A 27,282-nucleotide genomic window follows, 5' to 3' on the forward strand; every position below is an offset into this window, starting at 1 on the left:
TGAGGAAGCCCCTCTCCCAACTGGCCTCTTAGTAAATAAATAATTTTAATGGTTTCTTTCACTTGCCTCCCACCTGTGGATACCAGGCCAGTTGTGAAATACAAAAGCGGCAATTATGTGTTTTCTCTGTTTATTGCAATTACAGTGGTGCCCTGCAAGACGAAATTAATCCGTTCCGTGAGGCTCTACGTATAGCGGTTTTTTCGTCTTGCGAAGCAAGCCCATTGACAGCTTAGCGGATTAGCGCTATTAGCGGCTTAGCGGCTTTTAGCGGATCAGCTGATAAGCGGCTTAGCGGCTTAGGAAAAGGGGAAAAAAGGGGAAAAACCCCGCAGGAACTCGCAAGACATTTTCGTCTTGCGAAGCAAGCCCATAGGGAAATTCGTTTTGCGAAGCGCCTCCAAAACGGAAAACCCTTTTGTCTAGCGGGTTTTCCGTCTTGCGAGGCGTTCGTCTTGCGAGGCACCACTGTACCGTATTTTTCGCCCTATAGGACACACTTTTCCCCCTCCAAAAATGAAGGGGAAATGTGTGTGCGCCCTATGGGGCGAATGCAGGCTTTCGCTGAAGCCTGGAGAGCGAGAGGCGTCGGTGCGCACCGATCTCCCTCGCTCTCCAGGCTTCAGGAAGCTCTCCGCAAGCCTGGGGAGCCCGGCGGGAACTCCTCAAGGCTTGCAAGGCTTGCGGATAGCAGCCTATTCTGGGGGCTGGGGTAGGGGAAAGCTCGGGCTTCCCCCGCCCCCAGCCTCACAAGCAAGCTCCCAGACCCTAGGCTAAAAACGAAGCCAGGACAGCGAGCGGGATCCGTCCATCTTTATTCCCCCACCCCAAAATAAGTGCGTCCTATGGGCCGGTGCGCCCTATAGGGCGAAAAATACGGTATATTTCCCGCATTTTCCCTCCCAAGGAGCTCCCTCCTTCCTCATTTAGTCCCCACAACAACCCTGCAAGGTAGCTGAGGCCGAGAGAGGCAGTGAGTGGCTCCCAAGGTCACACCTAGTGAGCTTCATCGCCAAATGGGGATTTGAACCCGGGTCTCTTCCAGGTCCTGGCTATGAAATTGACAAGAAGAGTGGGGATTTGGACCTGGGGTCCCTAATCCAGCAGCATTACCACTTTGCCACACGGGCTCGGAGTTGCTATATTGCTGCTTCTCTTTAGATCTGTTTTGAGGTTTATTGCTCTTTTCTTCGGTATGTATTTCTTCCTCCCTCCGTGAGCCTGGGCTTGAGTTTGCTTCCTTTTGGCACTCTGGACAGCCCTGCAAAGTAGGTTGAGCTGAGAGAAGGGATAAACACGGGCTGACCCAAAACTGGCCAAGTGGCAAATGGCCTTAATCTGAGGCTCTTAAACTTCTGCAGCTGCTTTATTTTGTAAAAAGAAAAGCAAGCATTTATGTTTCTGTCTTAAAAATGTAGAAGACCTTTCCTTCCGACCCCCCCACCCCCTTGCAAGTCACAAGCATTGGTGAATTAATTCAGAAAAAAAGTTTTAAAAGATGAAATCAGCCAGAAAACAAATACTCGCTTATCCAACGGCGCTCCCTCTGCCCAGTTCACAACAGAAGAGCCATATGTTGTACAATGAAGCATTTCAGATGAATTGAATATTTTGGTGGCACTTCTATCTGGGTATCTTGCACTTAATAATACTAGTAGCAATAGCAGTTCATCTTCAGTGTTTATAAATGCTCTGTATAGGGAAAGATCCGCTTTGCTAGCCCTTTGCATATATTGTTATCCATTACAGCCCCACCGAAGATGTAAGGGTAACTGCCCCAGGTTTGTGTGGTGCTTTGCATCCTGAATTGAAGATCACCCGCCCTGAGATCCCACAGCTAATTCTCCCCTGGCCCCCTCGCTGGCCCAAGTAGGACCAATTCAGCCAGCTAGCCCTGGGGATTATCTAATGCTTATTTCCCCTAAATTGATTTTTGAATTTTATTCTTATTCATGTTTTTATACTGTATTTTATGCTGCTTTTATAATTAAGTATTTTAAATTTGTTGTTAGCCGCCCTGAGCCTGATTTTTGAACCAGGAAGGGCGGGGTATAAATACAAATTTATTATGTTGATGATGAATTGGAACCGGCATGTCTGTCCCCCGTCTGGTGTCGTGGTCAGAATACTGACTCAGCAACCCAAGGCTCAGCTCTCCCCCTAAGCCATGGAACCTGTTGCTCGCAGCCCAGCACAGAGCGGTGTGGATAGAAAAGAGAAACACACACTGCTCTCAGCTCCTTGGAGGAAGAGCGGGAAACCAGTGGTAACTTTTTAAAAGTGCCCCACCAGGATCTGTGTGAGGGAGATGGCTGGGTGTGGCTGGTTAAATTATTTTTAGTTCTGCTTAGCAAGGGGAGGGAGGGGCCTTTTGGGTGGAGTCCAAATCAAGTACAGTGGGGCGGGTTATCAGGTTTGATGTATGGCAAGTGGCAGCTATTGATAGGGCCTTTTCTGTGGGGGTGTCCAGAGAAGTCTGCCCAGGTGTTAAAGTGTTATTTTTTTTGCAATACTTCACTGAACAATAACAGTGATACTTTTTTTTTACTTTTTTTCTTTTTATTTATTTTTTATTAAGGATTTTCTTGTTTTACAGAAGTGTAGTGCCTCGTGTATTTTTTTTCTTCTTCTTCTTCCATGTAACATTTTTACAAATCCGTTTCATTTGTTGAGGCATTAGGGGGAGAAGAAAACAGAAAGAAAAAAGAAAGGGGGGGTGGGGAGAGGGAGGATGGATGGGGGTGGGGTCGGGTGGCGGTGTTTCTATTATGTTTAATGTATGTAGAGTTTGGTGTCAGCGTTGCTTGTGTTGTTCACTTGTGTTCCTTTGGTGATGAGAGAGGTTGGGGTTGGCTTAGGGTGTGATTGTTTGCTTGTGATTGGCTGTGGTGATCTTTGTTTTCGTGTGTGAGTGAGGTGGGTGGGTGTTTTGGATCAGGTTAGCCATATTGATTTGTATGCTGTTGGTGGATTATTGTCATTGTCCTGTTGGGATAACAGTGATACTTGTCACTCCTGTGGAATTGTATTTTTTGCGCTGTGTTTAGTCTGCTCTCCTTTTTTCTCCTTTTGCCCTGTGTTTGTATTTTATGGCTGCCTTGTCAGTGTTGTTAAATTGAAAGGTGGTTTGCAAATAATGAGTCAGCTCAGCTATTCACCATCTCTTTGTGGTGGGAAAACAAGTACAGCGTTTCTAAGAGTTTTGTCACTATGCAGTTTCAATTAGTTGCCTATGATTAGGTCATTTTAATTGTATTTTAATTACTAAGTACAGTACAGACTTGAAAAACTAGTTACTGATAGCTTATTTGTTTAGTCGTGTCTGACTCTTCGGACACGACTTAACGACTTATTATGAATAGCTTATTATGGATTGTTATATGCAGGGAAAAGCCGGGATATAAATAAAATAATAGTAACAACAACAACATCCTGGCCAGCAACTGTTTTCAGTATATGTATGGTGAAAACTTAAAAACGTAATCTCAGAGTCTTTGTCTATAATTTTTGAGAATTCTCTGAGAACAGGTGAGGTCCCAGGCAGACTGAAGGCAAGGAAATGTCCCCATCTTCAAAAAGGGGAAATAAGAAGACCCAGGTAACTACTGACCAGTGAGCTTGACATCTATACTCAGAAAGGTCCTAGAACAGATAATTCAACAGTTGGTCGGTGAGCACTTAGAAAAGGATGCTGTGATTACTAAGACCCAGCATGAGTTTCTCAAAAACAAATCATGCCAGACAAATCTCATTTCTTTTTTTGATAAAGTTACAAGCTTGGAAAGTCAGGGAAATGCTGTGGACATAGTGTATCTTGATTTCAGTAAGACTTTTGACAAAGTTCCCTATGATATTCTTGCGAGAAAGCTGGTAAAATGTGGCTTGAACAAGGTAACTGTTAGGTGAATTTGTAGCTGGTTGACTGACTGAACCCAAAGATTGCTCAGTAATGGTTCCTCATCATCCTGGAAAAAAGTGACAAGTGGGGTGCCACAGGGTTCTGACCTGAGTGTATTATTGTTCAACATCTTCTTAAATGTCTTGGATGAAGGAATTGAGGGGATGCTCATCAAATTTGCAGATTACACTGAACTGGGAGGGGTAGCTAATGCTGTAGAAGATGGAATTCAAAATTACCATAACAAGATTATAAAACTGGGCCCAAACTAACCAGATACTTTACAGTTTCACAGCACGCTCACTCCGTGTCCCTGGTTGCATTGCATAGGATAGGTGGTGCTAAAGCGGGGGGGTGGGGTGTTTGCAACCATCTTTCGGGGGGGGGCTACATTCTCTCAAGGGTAATCTATGAGAAGAGGCAGAGGGAGGGCCGCTTTCACTCCCCTCCCTTCTCTTTATGTATTTTAGCTGGATACAAGGGTATGAAGATTGCTCTGTACTTTTGGGAAGAAATTTGAATGGGGAAAGGTGGCCCTCCATACTTCTTCCAAGAGGGACTTCCAAACATGTTTTTGTACAATGTTGTAGTTTTATAGTCATATGATATGAGGGTCACCTTATGAGGTCTAACCCCAAAATGTATATACAAATAATAAAACTAGGGGCAGAAAGGAAGAAGTCACGAAGGGCAAGATAGATAGTCAAGCCTAAGAAAGTCCAGAACCTCAAAGAGGTGGGTGTGGAAAAGAATGGAAAGGAAAAGAGGAGAGGCTCAAGAGTGAGCAACAATTGTTCCAGACTAGATGTGTGCAAAAGTACTAGAATCTATGTCGTAATTATTAGATAAACTAAACACATACACAATGTGCAACTAAATCTAAACAGTTTGGGAAACTGCTGAGGGTGGTTTGATGAGCCAACCAGCTAATTCATGCTTCCAAATTCCAAGATAATAAGATGAATCTCAAAACTTCCTGGAAAAAGACCAGCTGCAAACAGGCTTGTGTATACCTGCCCAATAATCCACTTTGTGCAGAACCTAACTTTAAATAAGCCCAGCAAATAGTCAACTCTTGCATTATACAAATGCAAGACATAGCAATACTTTAAAATGGTGGGTACAGAGAAATAATAAAAACTGATAGCAGAAGCAGCAGTCCTTTCTATTGTTTGATCCTGCTGAAATCTTCCCCAAAGGCTATCTGTACCCCTCAGAAGGGTGGCTAGAACAGCAAGCAGTAACTGGCCATGCTCTAAAAACCCTGTTTCAGCTTCAAGACTAACATTTGGAATACTGTGTCCTGTTCTGGGCGCCACAATTTAAGAAGGATGTTGACAAGCTGTAACGTGACAACTCTTTAGATATTTGAAGATAGTTATCGTGTCTCCTTTCAGTTTCCTCTTCTCCAGGCTAAACATACCCAGCTCCTTCAACAGTTCCTCATAAGGCTTAGTCTCCAGACCCTTGATCATCTTGGTTGCCCTCCTCTGCACACGTTGTAGCTTATCAACATCCTTCTTAAAGTGTGTTGTCCAGAACTGTACACAGTATTCCAGGTTTGGCCAAATAGAGTGGTATTATTGCTTTCCTTGATCTGGATACTATATATCTGTTGATGCAGGCTAGAATAGCATTAGCTTTTTTGCTGCTGCATCACACTGTTGGCTTGGGTTAACCCCTAGATCCTTTCCGCATGTACTACTGGCAAGCCAGGTGTCCGCGATCTTATATTTGTGCAGCTGGTTCTTCCTGCTTAAGTGCAGAACCTTACATTTGTCCCTACTGAAATTCACTTGATTAGTTTGGGCCCAGTTCTCCAAGCTGTTAAGGTCTTATTGAATCCTGATTCTGTCTTCTGTGGCATTAGCTGCTCCTCCCAGTACAGTGGTGCCCCGCAAGATGAACGCCTCGCAAGACGGAAAGCCCGCTAGACGAAAGGGTTTTCCGTTTTGGAGGCTCTTCGCTAAACGAATTTCTCTATGGGGTTGCTTCGCAAGACGAAAAAATCTTGCGAGTTCCCGCAGGTTTTTTTCGCTTTTTTCGCCCTTTTCCTAAGCCGCTAAGTCGCTTAACAGCTGATCCGCTGATAAGCCGCTTCTCAGCTGATCGCTAAAAAATCCGCTAAGCTGTCAATGGGCTTGCTTCGCAAGACGAAAAAACTGCTAGACGAAGAGAATCGCGGAACGGATTCTTTTTGTCTTGCGAGGCACCACTGTATGGTGTCATTTGCAAATTTGATGAACATCCCCTCAATTCCATCGTCCAAGTTGTTTATAAAGACATTGAACAACAACTCTGCGGCAATCCACTTACTATCTTTTTCAGGATGACGAGGAACCATTAGTGAGCACTCTTTGCGTTCAGTCAGTCAGCCAGCTACAAATCCTCCTAATAGGAAAGCAGTAAATAGCAATAAAGAGGTGGAGAGATCAGGTAGCAGAAAGGAGAAGGTCATTGTTGTTCACTGAAGTGATCTCAGAAGTGGGTTAGTAGAATCCAGATGTTGAAGCCTTTTTGAAGCCAAGGGGCTAGCTAGAGAGACGATGGCTGCTTCCAGGAGAGGAAGGTTGCCTGGAAAATGTTCTAAACTGGAAGTATTGCTGTTTGAACTCTGCCTCAAAAAGCAGAGGAGTAAACGAAGGAGCACTTGTGCTTGTTTTGTTTGTTGTAAATGCCAGGCGTGGGGGAGGGTGGTTGCTCAATCCAGAGCTGGAAAAATTCCAAGACCAGGAAAATTCTGTGTTGATGCCTAAGAACTTTTGGAACTTTTTCCATCCTTGACAGAGCAAACTCGAGAAACATTCTATTCCGCCTGCCACTTGAGAATGGGATGTCATCCCTGCCCCTCCCCTGGCTGAACACAAATTTGAGTGTGTGGAGGGGGATTTGATGTGTGGTGGAAGGTGGAAGTTGAGGTACTCAGAAAAAGGGGTTTACTTCTAAGCATGATGACCTCAGTGGTTCCAAACATTTAGCTCGTTGCCAGCGTTCTTCATTCTCATAGTATACCCATTGAAATTAATGGATGTGACTTATTCTGCTTAACGGGGACTTCCTGAATAGACATGGTGAGGCTTGCACTGTAACCATTCATTTCTTTGGGTCTCCTCTGACAAAAACTAGTGTTGGATGCAACTCCATTGTCTCAATTTTTGTTTGTTTGTTTGTTTTTTGTATCACGCTTTATGATCCATGGGTGGTGTGATTACTTTTTTAGGTTACATTTTATAGCCTACCCAGTGCCAGAGGGCTTAATTAACTCAGGTAAATCTGATTGTAATGCCTTAAACCAAAAGCAAATGAAAACCTTCCATCTCAGCATAGTTTTATTAAAAAATATATCAATCAGTCTCATCAAGCGTGACCTTTATAGTGAGGACTCTTTGATTTCATCATTCCAACTGCTTGCTTCAGAAATGCAATGCAAATTTAAATCATATGGCATGCCATTCTTCCATCTAAGAGTTCATCTTGAGAACATGAGGGCTGCTGCTATCATGATTAAATATTGCCACATTCCTGAGTGGGATGTGGCCTTGGAGAATCTCAAGTCAGAAATGAGGTCACCCAGTGCCAGAATACAGGAGCAGCATTTGTCATCTCAGAGCATCGGTACAATGCTTGACCTTTTAGGAACACTGAATATGTGACATTATTCCTACACAGAAATAGTTAACTGTACTGTCCAAAGTGTTGTGGTAGCCACTTTCCCAACTTTTGCCCTGCCCTTTGACACCTGAGGTGTATGTTTTAAAGACCCACTCCACTTTTTTTATTGCAAATTGATTTTAATGTTGCCATGGGACCTTATGGTGAAAGTCAAGTAATAAATCTAAATCATCGTTATCATCTACCCTGGGGCTCCCCGAAGAGCTGGTTGACGAGCTGAAGGTAAATGAGGAGAAGCCCAGGTCGGGGGAAGAACACCAGCAGGTCCTGTGGATATCACAAATGGCCTGAGAACATTTTGCTGTTACATTGTTTTGTGTTTTGTTTTATTCTTTTGTTTCCATATTTTAAATTCTAAGCTGACTGAAAAGCAGTACAGACAACTCCCAGTTTCTGCGGGGGTTATTTTCTGTGTCATTGTGCCCAATGGTGGAGTGCACATAAGTCCATTCCACCCCCTTTTCCGGCCACTCACAGGTTGCCACAATGAGTGTGTGCATGGTTGTGCATTGATTGCACCCATGTAAATCGGTTGTCGCCTGTATATGGTGGTCAGTGAGAGTTTGCACCTGTGCCAGTCAGACTACTCTGAGAACTGTAGGAAGTGGTGTCGTCAAGGTCTGGAATGTTAACAGGTAAATCAAGTTAAACTGGGTGTGTGATGAGAAGTCCCACGAGTCTTTGTGGCAAGCTGACCAGGGCAGACTCCTCAGTGCCTTATGTAATTATTTAGTGCATGCATGCCACAAAGACTCATGGGGCTTCTGAGTTGTGGGTCTGAGTTAAGATACATTGGCCTCTGCCCGTAAGACACTGGGTGAAACTGCCCCAGCTTTCACTTCAAGGGCTGAGGAGGTTTCACCCAGGCGTTTGCAGGCTCGGACAATGCAGCCTGTTTGTGCCACTCATCTGGGGATCGGGAAGGTTCCCTCTTCCCAGCTGAGACAGCCCCAGTGCTCTCACCGCTCACGTATGAGTGGATGGAGCATCTGGGCTCCTTTAACTGCTCGCTGCGAGGAGTGACAACTGCGCTTCCCTCAACTAAGCAGTTTCACAGAGCACCCACTTTGCTGCCAGCTTGTGGGAGCTGGAGCTGGGTTGGGGGCTCCTATAACAGCTCAACTGAGGCAAGGACAGCTGCACATTCCTTACTCAAGCAGTTTAAAGATGCAGAGGGAGGAACAAGCTGTATTGGCACCTTGCCAAAACAGCTTGTTTCTTCCTCTGTGACGTATGAAGACAGGGTGGAATGGCGATTTTCATTCAGCAGTGTATCCTTGGTGAAACTGCCACAGCTCCAGAGTCCCTCTGCTAGCAGCGCCCACTGGAGGAAGGAACTCTTCACTCCCCCCAGTGGACGCTGCTAGTGGAGGGACTCGGGAGCGGCAGCGATACACTGCTGAATGAAGCCAACATTGCGGTCTGCTCCTCATACCGGTCCTGGGCGATATATAGATATTTTGGCAGGCCTAGTCTGAGCATTGGACAGACCTCCTTTAAAAGGAGGGGGACAGTTGCTTGGATAGACCTGAGCAGAAACAGGACTGGTGTGTTTGCGAGGGGAGCAGCCTTCAGCATTTGTCCCAGGCGCTTTGTACCTGCATTAGCCTGGCTTGCTATTCAAGTTGGATAGGGGTACAGCCAATGCAGCTGATGTTGCACTGAAAAACTGTGCATTTGAGTGGCTAAGCTTACAGTTCCACCTGCAATTCAGCAGCTGCTGTTTGTTTGTGAAAGACTGAAAGTATGACATTGAGTGGGGTGGGGGGGAACACAATGAGAAAGATGGACACTGCTCCCTTTTACTCCCTGAATGTTCTTCTTGGGACTACTTTTGATGTAATGTTGGTCTTCAGAAAATAGATGAAAATAAAACCTACCTCCTTTATCCCTGTTCTTTATCTGATTAGCTCAGAATTTTGACCTTGTCTCCTTCCTGTTCCCCTCATGGGTGTAGCCAGGAGGGGCAGCTGCCCCCCCAATAAGTAAAAATCAATACAAAACTGAGGTTCTTCCCCCCCCTAACAAAAGCGTGCCCCCTAACAACAATCCTGGCAAGACCCATGCCCCTCCTCCTACCAGCAGAAAGGTAGCTATTTAAATGTGTGGTTTTTTTGCAAATAGAACATGTTTTATTTATAATTTATACAAAATACAGTTACATAAAATGATAGGAACATAATGAAATATTGTTGAAGCAAAAAAACCAAACAAACAAAAAACCAGAATCATGGAGCTGGAAGGGACCCCAATAGTCATCTTTCAAGTGCAACCCCTTGAAATGTAGGAAAATCAGCTAAAGCATCCATGACAGAGACCTGCTTAGAGACCAAGGGAGGAGAGTCCAGTACCTCCCGAGGGAGATCCATCTTCCATGTGTAATAAAAAGTAAGCAACACTTATTGGACCGCAGTTATTTGACACAGAGGGGGAAACCTACGGATACAGTCCAAAAGGCGCACAGGGAGTTCTGTATATATGGGAGAATTTTAAAAAGCATGTGGTCCTCACTGATGATGCAAAAAGATATTGTCATCTGGAGGAGCCCTGGTTGCCTACATAAAACACTATAGCTCCCCTGCCCTGTTGTTGTTCTTGAGTCGTGTCCAAATCTTTGTGACCCCATGGACCAGAGCACACCAGGCACTCCTGTCTTCAACTGCCTCCCACAGTTTGGTCAAACTCATGTTCGTAGCTTCGAGAACACTGTCCAACCATCTCGTCCTCTGTCATCCCCTTCTCCTTGTGCCCTCCATCTTTCCTAACATCAGGGTCTTTTTGAGGGAGTCTTCTCTTCTCATGAGGTGGCCTAAGTATTGGAGTCTCAGCTTCACGATCTGTCCTTCCAGTGAGCACTCAGGGCTGATTTCCTTAAGAATGGAGAGGTTTGATCTTCTTGCAGTCCATGGGACTCTCAAGAGTCTCCTCCAACACCAGAATTCAAAAGCATCAATTCTTCGGCAATCAGCCTTCTTTATGGTCCAGCTCTCACTTCCATACATCACTACTGGGAAAACCATACCTTTAACTATACGGACCTTTGTCAGCAAGGTGATGTCTCTGCTTTTTAAGATGCTGTTTAGGTTTGTCATCACTTTTCTCCCAAGAAGCAGGCTTCTTTTAATTTCATGACTGCTGTCATCATCTGCAGTGATCGTGGAATCCAAGAAAGTAAAATTTCTCACTGCCTCATAGAATCATAGAATCATAGAGTTGGAAGAGACCACAAGGTCCATCGAGTCCAACCCCCTGCCAAGCAGGAAACACCATCAGAGCACTCCTGACATATGGTTGTCAAGCCTCTGCTTAAAGACCTCCAAAGAAGGAGACTCCACCACACTCCTTGGCAGCAAATTCCACTGTCGAACAGCTCTTACTGTCAGGAAGTTCTTCCTAATGTTTTGGTGGAATCTTCTTTCTTGTAGTTTGGAACCATTGCTCCGTGTCCGCTGCTCTGGAGCAGCAGAAAACAACCTTTCTCCCTCCTCTATGTGACATCCTTTTATATATTTGAACATGGCTATCATATCACCCCTTAACCTCCTCTTCTCCAGGCTAAACATGCCCAGCTCCCTTAGCCGTTCCTCATAAGGCATCGTTTCCAGGCGTTTGACCATTTTGGTTGCCCTCCTCTGGACACGTTCCAGTTTGTCAGTGTCCTTCTTGAACTGTGGTGCCCAGAACTGGACACAGTACTCCAGGTGAGGTCTGACCAGAGCAGAATACAGTGGCACTATTACTTCCCTTGCTCTAGATGCTATACTCCTATTGATGCAGCCCAGAATTGCATTGGCTTTTTTAGCTGCCGCGTCACACTGTTGCCTCCACTTCTTCCCCTTCTATTTGCCGGGAGGTGATGGGCCCAGTGTCCATGATCTTCGTTTTTTTTGATGTTGAGCTTCAGACCATATTTTGCGCTCTCCTCTTTCACCCTCATTAAAAGGTTCTTTAATTCCTCCTCACTTTCTGCCATCAAAGTTGTGTCATCTGCATATCTGAGGTTGTTGATATTTCTTCCAGCAATCTTCCAGCTTGGGATTCATCCAGTCCAGCCTTTCGCATGATGAAATATAAGTTAAATAAGCAGGGAGACAATATACAGCCTTGTCTAGGCTTCCTCAACCTTGGCTCTCCAGATGTTTTTGGCCTACAACTCCCATGATCCCTAGCTAGCAGGACCAGTGGTCAGGAATGATGGGAATTGTAATCTCAAAAAATCTGAAGGCCCGAGGTTGAGGAAGCCTGACCCTGTTGTACTCCTTTCCCAATTTTGAACCAATTAGTTGTTCCATATCCAGTTCTAACTGCAGCTTCTTGTCCCACTTAGAGATTTCTCAGGAGACAGATGAGGTGATCAGGCACTTCCATTTCTTTAAGGACTTGCCATAGTTTGCTGTGGTCAACACAGTCAAAGGCTTTTGCATAGTCAATGAAGCAGAAGTACAGTGGTGCCTCGCAAGACGAAATTAATCCGTTCCGTGAGGCTCTTCGTATAGCGGTTTTTTCGTCTTGCGAAGCAAGCCCATTGACAGCTTAGCGGATTAGCGCTATTAGCGGTTTAGCGGCTTTTAGCGATCAGCTGTTAAGCGGCTTATCAGCGGATCAGCAGATAAGCGGCTTAGCGGCTTAGGAAAAGGGGGGGGAAAGGGGGGAAAAACCCGCAGGAACTCGCAAGACATTTCGTCTTGCGAAGCAAGCCCATAGGGAAATTCGTTTTGCGAAGCGCCTCCAAAACGGAAAACCCTTTTGTCTAGCGGGTTTTCCGTCTTGCGAGGCGTCTTGCGGGGCACCACTGTAAATGTTTTTCTGGAACTCTCTAGCTTTCTCTACAATCCAGCACATGTTTGCAATTTGGTCTCTGGTTCCTCTGCCTCTTTGAAATCTAGCTTGCACTTCTGGGAGTAAGGCCCACTCAACTCAGTGTGACTTTCTTCTGAATAGACAGTTATTTACTAGATGAAGTCAGCAGCACCAGACAACCACACTCGACTAGGTGCTAGAGTGGATTTCACCCCACGTCTTGCAATGCCAGGCCGATGCTGCCTTCGGATCCTGCACCCCTCGGCAACATCCGAAGGCCCTGATCCACTAGGTGCTGAGGTGGATTGCATCCTGCGCCTTGCAGAGTCAGGCCCAGGCTGCCACCGGGCCCAGCACTGGCAGCAGCAACAAGCAGCTGTGGCTCTCCTAGCCCAACCCATTGCCACCCCACCATTGCACTTACCGGACATGGGGGTCCTAGATTGTGGGCTCTACTGGTCAAACCAGGAGCCTCAGTGATCGCCTTTTTCCTCCAGAAACTGCTCCAAGAAAACGCCTGGCTGCGCCCTTACAAGCTTGTGATTGGCCAAGCGGATAGCCAGCCAATCAGGATTTTTTGTTAAAAAAATGTTTTTTCCCCTTCACTTCTTCTCTGGCCCCCTAGCCACATTTACGTATTTTTCACCTGTGTCCCCCTTGGAATATCCTGCCCCCCCCCAGGGGGCCATATGGCCCGTGGTTGGGAAACACTGATATACATTATGTCCTCCCACCTTTGTTGTCATAGCAAACTTGAGGCACAGGTTAGTTAGACTGAGATAGTAATTGACCAAACTTACCTACTAAGCTTCATAACTGTGTGGGGATTTAAATCTCACTGTCCTCGGTCGAAGGCCAGTCCTCTGCCTACCATATGACACTGGCTGTCTTCAAACTGGCACTCATATTTGCTGTCTTCAAACTGGCACTCATATTTGCTCATAGCCTTGAGCAGGAAACATTTGTACTGGCCCTGAGCATTTCTTTTTTTAAATAATAAGATTTTTTATGCTATTCTCTAAGGAGCTCATAGTGGTATACTACAACATTCTGTTCTTCCAGTCTCTCCATAAAAGGCTATTAACATGTCTTCATTCATTCCAGGGTATATTATCATGTCAGGGTCATCGTATCTCTATGCTAAGATGAACGAAACACATTGCTCTCCTCAAATACTTCTGGCCTGTGAATGCCACAAGGTGGGAAGGAACAATGTGAGGTTGAAATGGAGCCCCCTCCTCAGCTCAAATGGCTTGTACAGAAGGATTCCCTCCGACATCTTTGGTCACGAAACCAAACTGCAGATAGTTTTTCCAAAGAGAAGGGGGTGGGATTTCTGGTTGTGCAACAGACAAGTTAAGCCAGAAAATTGGTTCCCTTTGCCTCCTGATGGGGCCTCCTTCTAAGGAGGCCCAACTCAATCGTTGCTGGCTGACAGTAACTAAAGAAGTTTGCAAAACCTTGAGCTGTAACCTGTAAGTGTTACTTTGTCAAGTAGATTGTGGATTGCTTGATAGGATCCTGCTTTTTCTGTTAAACTAAATTTTTGGTTTCTCACATTTCCAAACTCCTTTTCAGAGAGAGATGTTTGTAGTATTTCAGTGTTCTTATTTCTTTGTGCTGCTTCATTTAGCTGCCAACCTCAGTGTTGTTAAAGAAAAAATTATGGGAGTACGGGCTTTACGCCGCTTCCCCCAGGGTTCCCTCCGGTCAGCAAAAGGAGGAGACTGCAGCCAAGTTGAAGAAGCAAAACAGCGGTCAGTAGACCTGATCTTTATTTGTTGCAACAAAGGTTCAAACAAAAAAAGAGAAACAACCCCGTGCAAGGAGTTGCAAGAGATTTTAAAACCTTCCCGCTTTCCCATGAAACATCACTCATAATCATCATCAAAATGTTACAAAACCAGCAGAAAAGAGGAGTGGTTGCCAGGCAGAAACATGAAACTGGTTGCTACCCCTGTTAATCAAGTAAGTTCCCAACACCTTCCAGCTACCTCTTCCCAAAGAACAATACAGTGGTACCTCTAGTTATGAACTTAATTCATTCCAGAGGTCCATTCTTAACCTGAAACTGTTCTTAACCAGAGGTGTGCTTTCACTAATGGGGCCTCTTGCTGCCTCTGCGCCGCTGGCACACGATTTCTGTTCTCATCCTGGGGCAAAGTTCTCAACTCGAGGTAAGTCTTCCAGGTTAGCGGAGTTTGTAACCTGAAGCGTTTGTAACCTGAGGTGTTTCTAACTCTAGGTGCCACTGTAAAAGTATTTACATATCCTCTAGCAGTGAGGCTTTTCAGAGCATCCTTTGAGAGAATCAGGCTTCAATGTACTAACTATACTGATGGATTTCTGTCTGGGGTACTTGTCCTTGAACACCTGCCTCACATTGTGAAGCTAAGGTCACACCTTAGGGAGGAGCAAGGAGTACATGACCTTATGCTCGTGGGATTATGAAGCCCTGGATTCCCCACTTCAAGAGGAGTCATTTGTTGATGGTGGTCAAATTGTTGAAATTTAATGATTATTTGAAGTTTCTGTAGGTTCTAGTCTCAGGTTTCAAGTTGCCATTGACCCTCTTTGCTGAAGATTAGTCGTACCTTGGTTTTCGAACAGCTTAGTTCTCAAACATTTTGGCTCCCGAACGCCACAAACCCAGAAATGAGTGTTCCGGTTTGTGAACTACTTTTAGAAGCCGAGCGTCTGACATGGCTTCCACGGTTTCTGTTTGACTGCAGGAGCTTTCTGCAGCCAATCGGAAGCCGTGTCTTGGTTTCAGAACATTTTGGAAGTCTTAACAGACTTCCAGAACGGATTCTGTTTGAGAACCAAGGTACAACTGTACTAGTAAGAAGGGCAAAAGGGGATTTTGTGTTTGTGTGGTGGCGAAGGGGATATTCAGGCTCATCGTCCTGACTGGGCTTAGGCATGGAGGGGATGTCATATATGTCACCCCCCACCCCACGGCAGTAACAGTGTATTACTGATTTCCAGAGGCATACTTGCTGATAAGGATCTAATTGGCTCCCCCCTCTTTGTTGGGGTATAAAAGGAAAGCTACTAGTCATCCTTGGCCATGAGATCTGAATGGTACAAAACTGGAAAGCAAATAAGAACTCTAAATGCTTTCGTAGCACTTTTAAGACTGCAATGTTATCCATGCTTTGTATGGAGTAAGCCACATAGAACTCGATTGGACCTAACTTCTAACTGAACATTCATAGGATTGGGTTTCAAGTGCCTTGCAATCATTTTCTCCTTCATTCTTTTAAAGACCCTACAAAGCAAGGCACTGTTGGTTCTTTTTAAAGTTACAGGCGGGGAACTGAGGCTGAGCAAATTGTAAAAGGCTACCTAGTGAGTATACAGCTTATGGCAGAGACTCTGGTTTCTTTTCTGTGTATCACTCACTTAGACATTCTGCTTGTAGGCTTCCTTCAGCTTGTATAATTCAAAACTCTTATGTGATTGTGGGGTTTATGGCAGAGAATGTTGGAAACTCTTCCCTGAAGAGAGTTAGAAAATCAAAGGCACAGTGAATTTGGACTCAGATCCCCACTCAGCTGTCACTGAGATACATTTTACAAGTTTGGTTTAGAAATTTAATAAACAAACAAATGTTTCAAAGTGGTATTAAAATTATAAAATAGAATAACTGTTTTTTTAACACATTAATTACATTTTAGCATGAAAAGTGATTGTGGCATCATACAACTATACTATATACATAATAATAAGTATATATTCTACTGAGGTCCCCTTTGAAATATTTTATCAATGGACAATAAAACATGCAGTTGACCTTAACAGAAACTTTATTCTTTGAGCCACAAATAGTAGCTGCGTATGAGGTTCCCCACCTCTGTTGTAAACAGGCAAACATGGGTCAGGGACAGTGGTGCATGTATTGTTTCTAATGTTCTGTTTCTCTGTGAGTTGAGATTCCAGTTTTACCCCACAGTAGGCAGGTGAGAAGCAGAGCAGGCAGCAACAGTATCTGTCTCCTCCCCACCCACCTTGTCCCCCCTGACCTTCCCTCAACCACACTGGAATGTTAAAGTTACTGGCAGGGGCTCTGGCATGCAGCTGCTTCAAGGTTTTTTCTTTTCCCCCAATCAAGTGGTATATAAATTTTAATAATAACAGTAATAAAATGGCAATCCCAATGACTGATGTTGGTTTTCCTGCACTCCCATTAAGGAGCCCAGGGAAATTTGGAGATGCATTGGCAAGTGTTAAGTCTGTTTGCAGGCCTCACAGCTCAAATTAGGTGCCCCTTAAATAACAAGGAATGCCCTTCTCAGGCAGGAAAATAATAGTCTCACCTATATTGTGATTGTGCTACAATTGTGTGTTGGGGCAGCCATTTTGGTTTATTCTTGCAGCTGAACCTGCTGCGAGCAGACTTGTTCTATTCCAGAAAACAAAATTGCTTTGATACCTCTCTGAGGGCAGTGGGATAATAGCAGCAAGAGGTAAGCCCCCCCCCCCCTCATTGGTTGGAGGCCTTTAATGTCCCATGGGACTGTTGCAGGAATGTGCCTCAGCCTTTAACAGCTGTTTCCAATGTAGTGTCTTGCAGTTCAGCAGACAGAGAAAGGGCTAAAGATATGGCAACCTCTTTTCTCTCTCTCCCAGTCACGGCATTTCTCTACATTTCATTTTTATGTTGGTTCTCCCTTGTTTAAGCAATTAGCTTGCTTGTCCATTCTCTCTGTGTGTAAATGTTAATGGCTTGTTATACACGTGTTGTGCTGTGCTTTCCATCTGATGAGGACTGAAGCTATAAAAATGCTGAAAGCCCATTTGCACTGTATTATCATTACCGCATCAAGAGAAAGAGGAATCCTTGCATTACCGTGTGTTCATTTGGGCCAGTGAGTTTTTGTGGTGCCTGCAGGCAGCTTTTTTTTCTCAGTTTCCTATGCAAGCTTGAGGGATGAGTTAAAAATCACTCCCAGGAAATGCAAAAACTCACTGGTCCACTGCAACCCACAGGTCATGATTTTCCTGGCCCTTCCTATTTTAGTGCTAATACACTTCCATTTGTGCATAATGCTGCTGGTCTTACAAGTTCAGAAACCAGAGGACCCCCAGATGCTCTTTCCAAATGGAGGCTCTTGAAGGTCTGGCTAGTGTTGCTAACCCCTTGTAAGACACTACCAGGAGTCCTGGCCTTCCCAATGGGCTATGAAAGGTGGTTCTAAAATTATTCCCTTCCTAATCCCCTGGAGACCAACTCTGAGCTGGAGTAGAAAGCATCACAATTGTGGCAGCAGTTCTGTTGTAGACCGCCTTTTCTGTGATGTAGTTATGATGTTTCTGGGGATGGTCTTGGACTCCAGGGCGGGCAATTTAAAATGTCCATATAAGGGCTTGCACACATGGCTTGGGGTCCTCCTCTTCTCTCCTGTGTGTGGGGGAGCACCCTGTTGCAACAGTTAATAAAGATCAGGCTTACTAGCTGCTTTGCTTCTAAAAAAATGCAATTGTGGCAGCGGGGGGGCCCCCCCAAACTGATTAGGGTATCTTCCTCTTTGTTGAAAATATGTGGATTAGCTTAAATGAGTGAAAGACTCCCTGCCAGAAGCTACTTTGCTTCTCATCACAGCAGGTCATCAATTGAACAGAGATGTGATGCAGCACATGCTTTTTCAAAGGAGGGTTTCTACACAAAGTATTTCCAGGACACAGCTATAGGGTATTTGTTGGTTTGTTTATTTGAAAAAAATTACAAACTGCCTCTGCTCTAATAGGAGCCCTTGCTTCATAATAAATACAAAAACTAAAGAACCTCAAGCAGTAAAATTAACAAGCACCTTGATTACAACAAGTGCAGTAAGATCATGTTTTATATTTTAAGTATAACATTTTAATCTCCTCCGTTCTAGGAACTAAAGTCATTATACGTGCTGTCCCTTGCCCATTCCTCCCATGTGGTGGTTAAGCTATGATGCTGTACCTGACCCCTGCTGAGCTTCATGGCTGAGCAAGCATCTGGACCCCCAGCTCCCTTGTCAAAGCTGAATATTCAAGCCATTACTAAGGTCTTTGGTTTCCACCTGAAAGGCAGTAGAGGAGTTGCAAATGGAACCTCTTTAGGCAGGGAGTTTCAACTCTGGGGTCTCAGCATCCAGAAGACTCTTGCCCACCTACTGCACAAGGTAGAGGCACTTGCAAGAGGGTCTTCTTGGAGTGCAAGGGATGGCATATAGGGTTGGAGTGATTCCTTTGAATCACAAGAAGCAAGGCAGCTGGCAAGTTCAAAGCAAGCCCTTTGCCTTGAGCAGAAAACGTAAAGGTAAAGGACGCCTAAAGGTAAAGGACGCCTGACAGTTAAGTCCAGTCGCGAACGACTCCCTCACTTTACTGGCTGAGGGAGTCAATGTTCGATGTTCGTCTGCAGAGAGTTTTTCCGGGTCATGTGGCCAGCATGACTAAGCCGCTTCTGGCGAACCAGAGCAGTACACGGAAATGCTGTTTACCTTCCTGCTGGAGTGGTACCTATTTATCTACTTGCACTTTGATGTGCTTTTGAATTGCTAGGTTGGTAGGAGCTGGGACAGAGCAACGGGAGCTCACCCCGTCGTAGGGTTCAACCTTCGATCAGCAAGCCCTAGGCTCAGGTTTAGACCACAGCACCACCTGCAGAAAACTAGCAGCTCACATATGCAGGTCTTGAGGACCTGATAAAATCCCACGTGGCTGTCCTTCCAGCCCTTGCTGTGTCGGAGCCATCTTCAGAGGTAGCATCTGTTGCCCGAACCCAGAGCTCCATCTTGTAGGTTTTGTAACCAGCTCCTGGCCTGCCTGTGGCAAATCGGGACTTCCTGGCCTCTGGGCGAGTAGGAGCCACCTCGCGCCCTCCTCCGTCGAAGGACAACTTGGCAATGAAAGGCGGCGAGGAGAAGACCCGCCTGGCCTTCGGGGCGCCCCTGTTCGCCTTGAAGGCCAGGAGGCGCAGGGCATCGCGCTCGCCTGTCTCTGCGTCGGGGTGGGGAGAAGCATTTAGCAGGCTGGCGCGCGGGGGGGGGGGATCCGAGTGGCTCAGCCGGCGCTCCTCCTTCCCTGGGCCGGGCGCCTTTAAAGCCTGCCGACTCCTTGCTGTGTGACGTGCGCCTGGCTCCTGGCCCGGCGAGGGGAGGAGCGGTGGCGCCGCTGCTGGTGCGGAGGGACCCTCTCCTCCGCCTCCTGCTGCTGCTGCTGTCAGCCCGCCCGCCTCCCTCTCCGAGAAGCGAAGCCACAACTTTTCTTTTGTGCGCGCGCGTTCACTCCCCCCTCCCCTTGGCTCTCTCCTCTCCAGATTTTAAACCCTAATGACGGATTAAAAATCTGGCGCCCAGAAACTGTGGCTTTAGAAGTCCGGTAAGGCCTGAACAAAGACTCTCTCTCTCTTTCTCTCGCTCTTTCCTTTTTCTGCTCTGCCTGGTTTGATTTGCACACAACCTGCGGGGAGGGGGCCGCCTCTCGCCTTTCCCCCTTACGGCTGTTCCTCGTCCCACTCCCCAGAGTCCCGCGGCCGCGAGAGGCGCCGAGCAAGGAGTCTCCTCCGTGCCCGCCTTTTGTCCGAAGCAGCGCAAAGCAGACGGGCATTGCCTGCTGGGGCGAAGTTGGCATTTGCCAACATCCGGGAGTTCGGCGGCTTGGTCGCTTTCCCGAAAGGGGAGGGCTGGATGGGGGGGGGAGAGAGCATGTTCTCTTTGCCTGTTTTCTGCCGCCGCCCAGGCCCGAGGCTCGAAGTGAGCGGGCTTCGGGGAGGTGCGCGCTTGTGTGTGTTTGTGCTTGCCTGCCCGAAGGAGCCCCATCGAGCCGAGCGGCGAGCCTCCAGGCCAGCCCCGCGGACTACGTGCTGGCTGGGCTCTTGGAGAGCGGAGCACGCCCCCTCCAGTCGCCTCCCTCCGCCTGGCCTCTTAATCTGCGCCAGAGCTTGGAGGGACCGGAGGGGGAAGAGCAGAGCGTAAACAAGGGCGGGAGGAGAAAGCGACCTGGGGCGCTCTCGCTTCCTCCTCCTCCTCGAGCCCCTTCTGCAAAGGTGCCCGTGGGCTGTAGGCAAGCTCCCCCGAAAGGCGGCCTTCGCCGCTGCTCCGCGCCGCCTGCTCGCGCCACAAGCCGATTGGTCGGGCGCTCTGCTGCCGCCATGACTCTCGGCTGCGCGGCATTACTGCTCTTCGCCCCGCAAGCCTGGAGGGGGGTGCGCTACGCCTTGCTTGGCCTCCAGTTCGAGGGATCGAGGTACAAAAGTGCGCGCTTGCAAAGCGCATCAGAAGTGTTGTTGCGTTTGCCTCGAAGATGCCCAAGAAACGTTGCCCTTGCCACTCTGGTGTGCAGCTTTGGCTGGCAGGCTTTCAAGAAGACAAGGCCTGCCTTTCGCAATGAGAGGATCAGGTCTGCTGCGTTTCGCCATTCCCGCCTGCCGACCTCTCTTCATTGAAATTAAGAAGCTCGCTCTTTCTGGACCTGCAGCCTCCCCAAAGCACTGGGTGCAGCTGCTGTGCCTCATACCTAAAGGCAGACCCCTTTTCGTTCTCTGCCAAGCAGTGGGGAAAATGCAGGGCCACAGAATTTGGTAAACTCCATAAAATAATTTGAGACATTGGGATTAGGTCGCCCGCTTCTGTAAGCAGCCTCTCTGTGTGTTGCCGCCCCCTCCCCCCCCCACATGGTTGAACTGTAGGCTATTGGAGTTTTTCTGTTCTCCAGAATCCCAGTGAATCCGTAGGAAAATTAGGGGGATTGCAACAAAAAATTGCAGTGCATCTCCAGCTCCTAAGAGGAATGCTGCTGTTCAGGGTTTCCAAATATCCTGGAATGTGAGCTTTGTAATAATGTTTAGGCATTGGAGAGGAATAAGGGACACCTTTTCTCTTCCCCGGCTGTGTTGTATAGTGCTAGAGGGCTGCTAGTTCCCACCTAGGCATTTTATTGCAATATAGTGTATATAATGGTTGTTTTGGAAAAGAAGTCTTTTTCCTCAATAAACAAAAATTCTGGAATACTGGAGGGACAGATGTGTTCCTCTTCCTTGAAGCCCCATCTGCGGAACAACAGTCCACTTTTCTGAAGTTGCCTGTCCCATGCTCTCAACAAATGAGCCAACATTTTTGTGTATGAAGTCCAAGACATCTACAAAAAGTGAAGTGCTCACACAAATGTTTTGTAGTCATTCATGGCACATAATTTGTATGAAAAGTCTCTGAGCCTTCTCTACTTCACATGTCCTTTTGAGTCTGGATACCTGCAGGCAGTTCTTTCCACTGGTAATCTGGCAGGTGGTTATCTAAAAGTCTGCCTTCAAAATACCTTCTTTCCTTTATGCAGAAACATGCCATATTTATGTGGATGAGGCTCAGTGGGCTTTCTAAGTTATGTCTAATGCCATCTTCCTGCCCAGAGCTAACAAGAAAGCAGGACTGGATGGGATGTTGGTCTGAACTGGAGGGGGGAGAGGGCGTTGATGGAACCAGAAGGTAGCCTTATTTTCATTTCTTAATTACAGCTAAAAGAGATTACTGTAATAGAAAATTGAGGCATCTTGCAGGTTTGACACCTAGGATTTTTGCTTAGCCTGCTCAAAAATAAATAGTTGTAGACAATTAGTTATCTGACTCTTAAAATTATTGCCTCTCTTAATTCCTAAAGTTCTGTTGCCCCAGAAATCTGCAGCATAGAGGTAGAACATCATTCCTTGCTTTTTATTGAAGCTGTGAGGCGAAAAGAGATTTTGGAAGGACACTTCATGAATTGAAGTTCTTAATTGCTGTACCATTTGTGGGTTAGATGGGAGAAACACACACCACATTTATCACTTTCATTACCTTCATCAGGCATAGGATGTTCCTACCAAGTCTGAACTATTGAAGTGACTGCTTTTCTGGGGATAAATTGTCTGGTTTGCTTGTGCCTGGTGACAGATTAACTTGCCTCAGAGTTTTCTGCCTTGCCACTGAGCCACAGGGGTAAAGTCCAAAGGGGTATGGCAGAGTGCTGGAGTAGCAGTTGTTCCAGTCAGAGTTCAGGTCCACACTGTGCTCACTGGATTAGTTTTTTAGCTCTAAAAGACAACGGTAGCATGCAAGCTGAGTGGGCTAAATAAATGTTGCAAGCCAGCTGTGGGAAGAAAAATCCTTTAAATATTTAGGTAGGGCATGAAATAGTATCCAGCCATTGAGCAGTCCCCACATCCCCATCACTGAGGCAGCCTTGGAAGCAGAGATAGGCTACAGCAGCATCATACTCACATTGACCAATTTAAAGTGGCTTATTACTGTGCTTTTATACTGCCTGCCTGTTGACAAACTTAGGGGCTTGCAATCTCCAATATTAAAACAAAACAGGATGCAGAAGTTGGACCAATAAAATAGAATTTTCACTTGTCATTCATAACCTGTTCAGGATCTCCCTTGACAGGCTCTCTCCTTCCATTTTCCTCTCAGTTCACACAGTTCTTTAATACCCAGGATGTTGTGGTTTCCCCAGCTGAACTTTCTCAGTTCTGGAGCTGATGGCATGAACTTGCTAGCTTGGGCTTAGAACAACAGTTCCCTGAGGAAGTACCTAAACTTATTTATTTGCCCTTTGCACAACAGAAGATGCAAACAGGGACTTGCCGCAAAACATTGCAGTGAATCCCCATCCCTAGCGGAGTGGAACAGCAGTCTTGTGGTTAGGCTCACGGAGGGCACCTTCTTTGCTACCTTCCCGAAAACTTCCCCAGCTGTGTTATAAAGTGCTAAAGCCCTCGCTTCACCCAGCTGCTCCTGTTTCTAGAGCAAGCAACTCTGGTGGTGGCAACACACACCATTACTTCAGATTGGCCTATTGTAATATGCTCCATGTGGATTTGCATTTGGGAATTTGTAAGAGAATGCTGGAGAATTTGTGGAGAATGCTGTTGCACTCATAGGAACATAACAGTAGCCTACTGGATCAGGCCAGTGGTCCATCCATTCCAGCATCCTGTTCTCACAGTGGCCAACCAGATGCCTGTGGGAAACTAGTGGGCAAGAGGCCCCATTAGCCAAAGCATGCCTCTAGTTAAGAACAGTTTCAGGTTAAGAACTAACCTCCGGAATGAATTAAGTTCATAACTAGAGGTACCACTATAATTCCCCCCCCCCCCGTCCTGAATCTTCCAATTAAGCTTCATTGGATGTCTACTAGTTCTAGTGTTACAAGAGATGGAGTAAAACTTTTCTTTATACACTTTCTTCTTTCCATGCATAACTTTATAAACTTTATAGAGAGAACCAGTGTGGTGTAGTGGTTAGGAGCGGTAGTCTCGTAATCTGGGGAACCGGGTTCGCGTCTCCGCTCCTCCACATGCCGCTGCTGGGTGACCTTGGGCCAGTCACACTTTGAAGTCTCTCAGCCCCACTCACCTCACAGAGTGTTTGTTGTGGGGGAGGAAGGGAAAGGAGAATGTTAGCCGCTTTGAGACTCCTGAAGGGGAGTGAAAGGCGGGATATCAAATCCAAACTCTTATTCTTTATAATCCCTTGCCTTTTCCCTGAACTAAAAAAGTCGCAACTGCTGCAACCTTTCTACATAGGGCAGTCGCTCCATCCCCTTGATCATTTTGATTGCCCTTTCCAACTCTACAATATCCTTTTTGAGTTGAGGTGACTAGAACTGTGCACAGTATTCCAAATGTGGATGCACCGTAGATTTGTGCAATGGCATGATATTGGTAGTTTTATTTTCAATTGTGCTGTGCACTTCTCAGAGGCGTCTGGTTGGCCAATGTGAGAATAATATATCCTTTTCTTCTCCCCCTTCTAACTATTCCACTTGTAACTTCATTTTGTGTATCTGCTTGGTCACTCTGTCATAGTATTTCCTAGAAGACAGAAATCCTTAGTTGAGTATAAGTGCTCCCTTAGTGTTCACATTTCACGGTTTAATGAAAAAGTGCTGTTGAGAAGCCTCCAGTTTGGATGTCCATATAGAATTCCCGCTAAAATTTGACACGCAAAGTAACTTTCTCAGCATTAACACAGCAGAGGCAGAATTGTAAATAGGAGGCTTTGTTAGGTGTGGTATGCGCTTGCATTAAGGTATATTTAAAAGTAGCCACCCCTATAACTTGTTCAGGGGGGTGGGGAACCTACTTAAGTCTGGGGGCCAGATTGGAACTTGTCCAACCTTTTGGGGGCCACATTCCAATGGTGAGTAGGGCACCTCTCAAATGCATGCAGCTCTGTCCCCCCTCCCCCTGGTCACAAGCACACATGCACTAGCCACACATATATCACAGAACTGGTACAGTGGTGCCTCGCAAGATGAAATTAATTCGTTCCGTGAGTTTTTTCGTCTTGTGATTTTTCCGTCTTGCGAAGCATGGACTTTGGAAAAGCTTCAAAAAGCACCAAAGTCTTCAAAAACCTCAAAAAAGGCTACCACACCGTGTGCTATGAGTTGCTCCTCGAAGTGAATGCACGGTTTTAAGAAAAAGGAAACAAACTCGCAAGACAAAGGAAACAAACTTGCAAGACGTTTTCGTCTTGTGAAGCAAGCCCATAGGGAAATCCGTCTTGCGAAGCAACTCAAAAAACAAAAAACCCTTTCGTTTTGCGAGTTTTTCGTCTTCCGAGGCATTCGTCTTGCGAGGTACCACTGTAGTTGTGTTCATGTATACACACTTAACACAATCAACACTTTCAGTCCACTCCACCACACTTGTGGGGACTGGAAAGCTATGTAGAGGTGATCTTTATAAACAGCAGGCAGAGGAATTTTATCTCTCCCGTCTTAGCACTAAAACTTACATATGTGTACAGTACTACGCAGGAAATTTTGTGGTATAATCATGGAATTGTAGAGTTGGAAGGAATGACTGAGAGTCCTCAGTCCAACCCCCTGCAACATTGCCAAATGATGTGCTTCCATCTTAAATGTTTGGTTAAAAAGTGCTGCAAGTGTTAAGAATCTTTGTACCCTGTGCAACTTTGCTAAAGCCAGTGTTCGAAATTCCCATTGTTCTGGGCGCATTTTGTGACAAGGAATTTCATTAGCGTGAGCAGTTTCTGAGCTCTGGACGCAGTACTGCGCCTAGGATTTCAGATTAAAACTGCAGAGTGGAAGAAAAGAAGGACCTTTTTCCTTCTCCCCACTTCCAGCTACTCTCTGAAGGCTGGAGAAGAGACCCTCTTAAGAATATTAGGGGGGTGGGCAGGGCAAGGACTAGACCATGTGAAAAATGAACATAATATTTTAGTGGCAGTTCATTAATCTTCAGCTTTATCGTTCTTGTTATTAAAAAAGTGTGCCTATACATTCTGTTGTTGACCCATGACCTAGGTTTAAGGTGCCATTTAGCTCCTAGCCTTCATATCTCAGTTTCTAACACTGGCTAACATCCTGCTTATCTGTTTGTGTGTGTTGCTTGAATCTGGCATGCTGCTTGCCTTGTTGTAAACTGTAAGACTGAAGGGCAGAAGGGTCAACAGAGGACTATAGCAAATGTGAATCTATTAAATTTTTATAGCTTTTCCCCAAAAATCTGAAGCTTTGCTAGCCAAGGGATATTAATGTAACTCATTCGTAGCACATCAATAGTGTGGGGGAAAGCCTATTTTCATGCAGTTTCCATGAACCAAGGATTACAGAATCCCAGCATTAAAAAGGAACACCAAATTTGCATGAAATTGTATTTTAATCCTTTTGCCCAGGGATGGGATTTCTAGCCAAAGCAGATAGGATCAAAATAAAATTTGGATATATAGGGAAGGTGCTGTGGCCATGAAACTGCACAGAGTCAGTATTTAGAAAATTTGCTGCACAGGGCATAGAAATCTCCCTGTGTGTTGGAAGCTTGCTTGTTTAATTTCTGAACCCCAAGCAGGTAGTTACAGCACTCTTGCAAGTTTTAACCTGCAATTATGAAATATAGACACTTACCCTTTTTTTGTATTATGAAAGCTGACATTGTCAGTTTTGATATTTCAGTACAGTGGTGCCCCGCAAGACGAACGCCTCGCAAGACGGAAAACTCGCTAGACGAAAGGGTTTTCCGTTTTTCGAGGTGCTTTGCAAGACGAATTTCCCTATGGGCTTGCTTCGCAAGACGAAAACGTCTGGCGAGTTTGCTTCCTTTTTCGTAAAACTGTTAATACCCAGGGAATCCGCGCTCTGCAAGACGAAAAAATCGCAAGGCGGAGCGACTCGTGGAACGAATTCTTTTTGTCTTGCGAGGCACCACTGTACAAAATCTGTTCGTGTGAAAAAAGCAAGTGGTTCCCAAATGCTCATGCCATAGTGGATTAGCTTGTCTCTAAGGTGCCACAAGAGCCTTCTGTTAGCAGTCTAGGGGATTATTTGAGGTGATGTGTTTCTCTTCTATAAGGATTGCATTAAGTGCTTATGTTTAGTGTATTTTCCCACATGGAATTTTTATTTTTTCATTCTGCTTTGCCAACTTCTCTACCAATCCCATGTCAGTGTTTGTAAAAAGCAAAAAAAGAAAGGAAAAGGTTCTGACCTCCCTTTGTCTCTTCAGCCTGGTCCTCGGACCCTTATCTGCATAAAAGAGTCCACGAGAATATCCTTGCAGAGTTTTATTCTTAAAAGTCTTTGTGCAAAACACGACTGAATAACTATACACACCAGCACTAACTAACTAACCAACCAAAACACCAGCCTCAGCAACCTACTAACATTTCTCACTCTATATACAGTGGTGCCTCGCAAGACAAAATTAATCTGTTCTGTGAGGCTCTTCGTATAGCGGTTTTTTCGTCTTGCGAAGCAAGCCCATTGACAGCTTAGCGGATTAGCGCTATTAGCGGATTAGCGGCTTTTAGCGATCAGCTGTTAAGCGGCTTATCAGCGGATCAGCTGATAAGCGGCTTAGCGGCTTAGGAAAAGGGGGGAAAAAGGGGAAAAACCCCGCAGGAACTCGCAAGACATTTTCGTCTTGCAAA

The 27,282-nt window shown here is 45.8% G+C and overlaps 1 protein-coding gene across 9 annotated transcripts in view; it reads left to right on the forward strand.

Annotated features, from left to right (window-relative positions):
- Window positions 1-27,282, forward strand: part of NUMA1 (nuclear mitotic apparatus protein 1) — a 76,611-nt gene that overhangs the window by 799 nt on the left and 48,530 nt on the right. For 6 of the 9 annotated variants that reach the window (XM_081860003.1, XM_081860006.1, XM_081860009.1 and 3 more), the window contains exon 1: window positions 19,517-19,729. The exons of 1 other annotated variant lie outside the window; for it this stretch is intronic. The gene's annotated coding sequence lies outside the window, so the exon portion shown is untranslated. Of the gene's footprint in view, window positions 1-19,515; window positions 19,730-27,282 lie in introns of those variants that run through there. 2 more of the 9 variants (XM_081860005.1, XM_081860010.1) reach the window with 1 other exon arrangement.

The sequence above is a fragment of the Podarcis erhardii genome (assembly GCF_964252035.2).
Source record: "Podarcis erhardii genome assembly, chromosome: 4".
NCBI lineage: Eukaryota > Metazoa > Chordata > Lepidosauria > Squamata > Lacertidae > Podarcis > Podarcis erhardii.